This window comes from Rhinoderma darwinii, chromosome 4 (assembly GCF_050947455.1).
Source record: "Rhinoderma darwinii isolate aRhiDar2 chromosome 4, aRhiDar2.hap1, whole genome shotgun sequence".
NCBI classification, from domain to species: domain Eukaryota; kingdom Metazoa; phylum Chordata; class Amphibia; order Anura; family Rhinodermatidae; genus Rhinoderma; species Rhinoderma darwinii.
In genome coordinates, this window is record NC_134690.1 from 48,544,929 (window position 1) to 48,550,955 (window position 6,027).

At 40.3% G+C, this 6,027-nt stretch overlaps 1 long non-coding RNA gene across 1 annotated transcript in view; it reads right to left on the reverse strand.

Moving 5' to 3' along the window:
- The window catches only part of LOC142760688 (uncharacterized), a 33,012-nt gene extending 27,228 nt beyond the window's left edge, over positions 1-5,784 (reverse strand). Inside the window, exons 1-2 of the long non-coding RNA XR_012883359.1 lie at positions 5,654-5,784; positions 3,540-3,583 (exon numbers count right to left, since the gene is read on the reverse strand). This is a non-coding gene — a long non-coding RNA (uncharacterized LOC142760688). The remainder of the gene's footprint in view (positions 1-3,539; positions 3,584-5,653) is intronic.
- Positions 5,785-6,027: the final 243 nt, after the last annotated feature.

The following is a 6,027-nucleotide window of genomic DNA, read 5'->3' on the forward strand; positions in this document are numbered from 1 at the left end:
AACGCCTCCAAACATCTGCCCATTGGGAAAACGGCATTCTGTTCCGACAGGGCGTTTTTTACGCGGCCGTTTTAAAAAATGGCCGTGGAAAAATACGGCCACGAAAAAGAAGTGCATGTCACTTCTTCAGCCGTTTTTGGGGCCGTTTTTCATAGACTCTATAGATAAACAGCTCCAAAAATGGCTGTTAAAAACACAGTGAAAAACGCAACTTTGAATAAAAAACGGCTGAAAATCAGGAGCTGTTTTCCCTTAAAAACAGGTCCGTATTTTGAGACGTTTTTTATTTTGTGCGTGCACATACCCTTAAAAACACTAGTGTTTTTGTGAAGTTCTATTTAAACTACAGGTCCCTTTTGACAGACATTCATTGTGTTTTTTCCGCTCAATCAGAACTCCCATTGACTAGAGAAATTAGGTGCGATTTTGGCGCATTTTCAGCGCGTTTTTTATGCCAAAGAATTGACCAGACACTACTTTTTTCACGCGACACATTTTTAAACAATACGTGTCGTGTGCACTAACGGCGCGCTATACCATTGATGTCAATGGGATGCTTAAACCAAGCATTTTTGACACGTTTTTCGGCGTGACAAATGCACAAACAAAAGTACCAAATGCCGACAATACATAACAATGCTAAATGGAGTGGGGGGCACCAAAGGAAAATTCCGCCCACGGCACCCTGTAGCCTAAGGCCGGCCCTGCCTACGCCTAACTAGTGGTGTTAGCTGTCAGGGGGGACAAAAGTCCTGACACACTACCTGTAAATGCAAGGACAATTTTCATTCAATCAGTTGAGTGGAGGAAGCCACTTGGATGCACAATCAAAGACTTCTAATCAAGTCCTGTAGCGTTTGACTCACCATTATTAGATATTATGGCAAAGTATTGACTAAAAATTTCATAAACTATAAGTAATAAAATATATTGGTTATTATCATCAATAGACAAACAAGTCATAAACCTGTTCTTTAACCCTTTCACGCCGACAATCTGTAGATTCACGTCCTATCCGCATATACCCCGTGCAGCAAGGACGTGAATCTACAGACCTCTGCTTTGCCAGCATAGCGCTGGGGAGATCGCTCTGACGCCGGTTGTGTCAGTGTCCGCGGCTCCCCAGCAACCTGTTCTCTGACAGCCGAACCGATTGGTTCAGCTACAGAGAATATAATCACAATTTTTAACTGTTTCCTGACCACCCACAGCTGGGCTCTGTGCAGCGCCGACGTGAATTCACAGTGGGTGTTAAAAGCACCATCCGGGTGTCTCAGAGTAGTGCTGACACCTGGATCGCGCTGTTAACCCCTGCCTCTGGGTCTGGAGACATAATCGGGTCCTGATTGGTTCAGCAACAAACTTTCCCGGTGACCGATTGCGGGTGCTGTGGTCAGTTGCATGGCAAAACCGGAGGCCATACAACGGCCGGTCCTCATAAGCTTCCTGTCAGTGTGACTCTCAGCGTCACACTGACAGTTTATAATACGTTACACTACCTAGGTAGTGTAATGTATTATAGCAGCTATCAGTGCTGCAGTCCAAAGAGTAAAAAAAGTAAAAAAAATAAGTAATAAAAATGTTTTATAAAAGTGTAAAAACAAAAAATGCTTTTTTCCTATAAGAAGTCTTTTATTATAGGAAAAAAAAATGAAAACGTTAAAAAAGTACACATATTTGGTATCACCGCGTTCGTAACGACCCAAACTATAAAGCTATAATATTATTTTTCCCGCACAGTGAACACCGCAAAAAAAATTAAAAAACAATCTCAGAATCACTATTTTTTTGGTCATCGCCCCTCGCAAAATATAGAATAAAAAAGTTGCATGTACCCCAAAACAGTACTAATAAAAACTACAACCCGTCCCGCAAAAAACAAGCCCTTACACAGCTTTTTTGACTGAAAAATAAAAAAGTTCTGGCTCTCAGAATATGGTGGCACAAAAAAATAATTTTTTAATAGGAAAGTGATTTTATTGCACAAACGCCACAAAACATAAAAAAAACGACATACATATGGTATCGCCGTAATCGTATCGACCCACAGAATAAAGTAAAATGGCATTTATAGCGCATGGTGAACACTGTAAAAAAAAAAAAAAAGACAAAAAACATTGCGTCGAGTGTTCCAAAAGCGGATAACATCCGGCACCATTTATCAGTGCGGCACTGGACACATATCTATGAATTATTATTTATTTACACCATTATTATACCCTCTTATTATGCCCTGATGTTCTCCGCACAGATTACACATACCCCCACATCATAAACTGAAATAGCAGCAAAACCCCAAACCGATCTACTACCAAGCAACATCTGCGCTCCAAAAGCCAAACGGCGCTCCCTCCCTTCTGAGCTCTACCGTGGGTCCAAACAGCAGTTTATTACCACATATGGGGTATTGCCGTAATCGGGAGAGCTTTACACGTTTTGGGGTGCTTTTTATTCATTATTCCTTGTAAAAATTTTAAAAAATTATATTTTTTCAGAAAAAAAGTAGATTTTCATTTTCACAGACAAACTCCAATAAATATAGCAAAAGAACTGTGAGGTCAGGATGCTAACTATACCCCTAGATAAATTCCTTGAGGTGTGTAGTTTCCAAAACCGTGTCACTTTTGGGGAATTTCCGCTGTTTTGGCACCACAAGACCTCTTCAAACCTGACATGGTGCCTAAAATATATTCTAAAAAAAAAAGGAGGCCCCAAAATCCACTAGGTGCTCCTTTGCTTCAGAGGACGGTGCTACAGTCTATAAGTGCACTAGGGCCACATGTGGGATATTTATAAAAATTCCAGAAACTGGGCAATAAATATTGAGTTGCGTTTCTCTGGTAAAACCTTCTGTGTTACAGATTTTTTTTTATTACAAATGCATTTCGGCAAAAAAAAAAATGAAATTTGTAAATTTCACCTCTACTTTGCTTTAATTCCTGTGAGATGCCTAAATGGTTAAAACACTTTCTGAATGCTGTTTTGAATACTTTGAGGGGTGCAGTTTTTTTTAATGGGGTGATTTATGGGTTCTATGTAACTGAACGGGTCCTTGAAAAATAGCCTTTTGAAATTTTCTTGAAAATGTCAGAAATTGCTACTAAAGTTCTAAGCCTTGTAATGTCCTAGAAAAATTCAATAATATTCAAAAAAACAATGCAAATATAAAGTAGACATATGGGGGATGTTAATTAGCAATAATTTTGTGGGGTATTACTATCTGTTTTACAAGTAGATACATTTAAAATTAGAAAAATCATAATTTTTGCAAATTTTCTTTACATTTTAGTGTTTTTCACAAATAAGCAATGAATTTATTGACCAAATTTTTCCACTAACATAAAGTACAATATGTCACGAGAAAACAATCTCAGAATCGCTTGGGTAGGCAAAAGCATTCCAGAGTTATTACCACATAAAATGACACATATCAGATTTGAAAAAATGGGGCTGGCCCCCAAGGGCCAAAATAACCTTGGTCCTGAAAGGGTTAAAGGAAAGCTCCAGTGAAAACTATAGTTTATCATTTGAATTCTCACCTGTAATCAGGATCGGTGATGTCACTGGCGTCTCTTCTAGGTTTCTAAATAAAAAACATTTTTATGTAAAGTGCGCCTAGGTCATTACATAGCAACAATCAAGGAATTGACTGTATTATTGGTACTGTACTGTTAGTATTATCATGTTGAATCTCTTCCAAACTTGTTTCCTGTGGATGATGTAATGCAATTGCGAGACAATCATCTCTGCCTCTGGAGTTTGATCACTGCTTGTGACATGCATGCTGCTGCACAGGGCACAGTCTGCAGCCTCTCCTGTGCCTTAAATCTGCATCTGTAGTTCTCCAGCATCCTGCTCTCAAAGTGGAACTATAGATTCTAAAATATATGAAATGGCGACACCTCGTTTTTATGATACCTGGATAGGTTTTATGGGACATGTAGTCACCTAATCTACTGCTTGCAGATGAGCAATTTGGAGACTGCATGGGGTGGAAATAGAAGAACATTGTTGCAATGCGAGGTATGTTAGGGGGTAGTTGGAATATTTTGTTATGTGTCTGCTTGTGTTTCATTTTAACCACAGTAGGGGAAGTAATTGTGTTAGAATGTTTAATATGCAAAATGATTGGGAATTGTGCCCAAAATCATGGCTAAAAGGCTCTGAACCAGTACTAAATAACGGCTGCAGAGCAATGAAAATCTTTCCACTTGTTTATTTTGCTAATGAGCCCTCTGTCTATAATGCCAGCAGCACTCGGAGCCCTATAATGCCTATTTTCATGACTGGCAGTTGCTGGCGTCTTGTTGTCAGACCAGGGCTGGTCTAACATGGAATGATGCTCTATGCAGTACTTTTTGTTGGCATTGCCTCATGTGATATATAGTCAGACTATTTACACATATCTATACCATATAGTACCTAATTATATGCCCAATATGGTATGATTACCAATAACAGTGCCATTAGAATAAGGATAGCGCACATTTCAATTAAATTTTTCTTTGTTCAAGGACGCATATTGTTGTTTTACGAGCGTAACAGTTCTTTTGCAGAAGCCCATAGTTATCTAAGACAGACTTTTACCACACATTAAAGAGTTACCATATCTGGTATGAAAAAATACTTAGCAGGTAACATATATTCCACTGCTAGTGGAACATCTTAACCTGTAAAATGCAGGAGGGGGCACAAATTATCCCAGGAGGCCGGCCCTCTGGCGTGATCCAGGCCGGCCTCCTGGGATGACGTTTTATCCATGTGACCACTGCTACAGTTTGAGATTGGCTGCAGCGGCGGTCACATGGGATGAAGTGTCATTCCAGGAGGATGACACACAGACTCCTAGGTAAGTATAATATATTTTTTGTTTTCTCAGTTGCGTTTTTTGCCGTGGGATTGCTGCAAACCCGCCGCAAATAACGGAACAACTGCTATTTGATGCTGGATTTACATCCCCATTGAATTCAATGGGGGAAATCCTGCAACAAATAAGCAGCATTTACGTAAATACAATTGACATGCTGCGGAATTAAATTCTGCACCGCAGGTAATTTTCTAAGCGTTTTTTCCGCAGTGTGTGGATGAGATTTGTTTTATCTCATCTATTTTGCTGCTACTGTATTTGCTGCCGATTTTCCACAAAGAATTCTGTTGCGTTAAATCCGCAGTATTTACACAACATGTGAACTGGCCCGTAATGTGCTCTTTAGCAAGTGGACCCTCTAGATCTCCACTGGCAGATGTGTTCCTGGACAGCCACTCGAATCACTGCCGATGCAAAAAATAGTCACTATGGAGCAGTGGCGGATTAAGTAAACCATGGGCCCTGGGCTGTTCCACAAGCTTGGGCCCCCTTCTCCACCACCGCCCTGCCACGTCATGTCTATATTAAACACCACCTTTCTGTGTGAGCATTGACAAATGAGTGCTACGATTCCCCTTGTCAAAGGGCTGTGTCCCTACACACTGACAGTCTCCAACCATCGCTGACAGTATCACACTGTGTAGGGACACATCCTCCTGACAAGGGGAATGGTAACACGCATTTGTCTATTAGTCCTGGGTACGCAAAGACTTTATGTGGAATACAAGGATTTCCGATAACAGACATGTCAGGAGAGGTGACAGATCTATAAATGCAATGACTCACAGGTGATGTCTTCACTGATGGGTCGTTCTCTTTTCTTCTCCATCTGACACAGACCGTTATGGCGACTTCTCCTGATGACTGCAGAGTTTCCTGATGAGACATCTTTTCCCCTTGATTCTGTAGCCATTTTCAGCATCTATAGCAACATAAAAATTCAGAAATAAACACCATAAATTGTCTTATACCCCAGACCCCTAAAGCAAATTAAGACCCAGGCCCATACATTAACTCAAACCAATAAATTCAGTCCCCAAGAGGTAACTAAACTTTTAAAAAGCATTTGGCGTGTCATAGTGAGAGTGATATGTCAGAAGTTTTGATTGATGGGGGTCCCAGCATTGAGACCACCACCGATCACTAAAACAAAGCAGCAG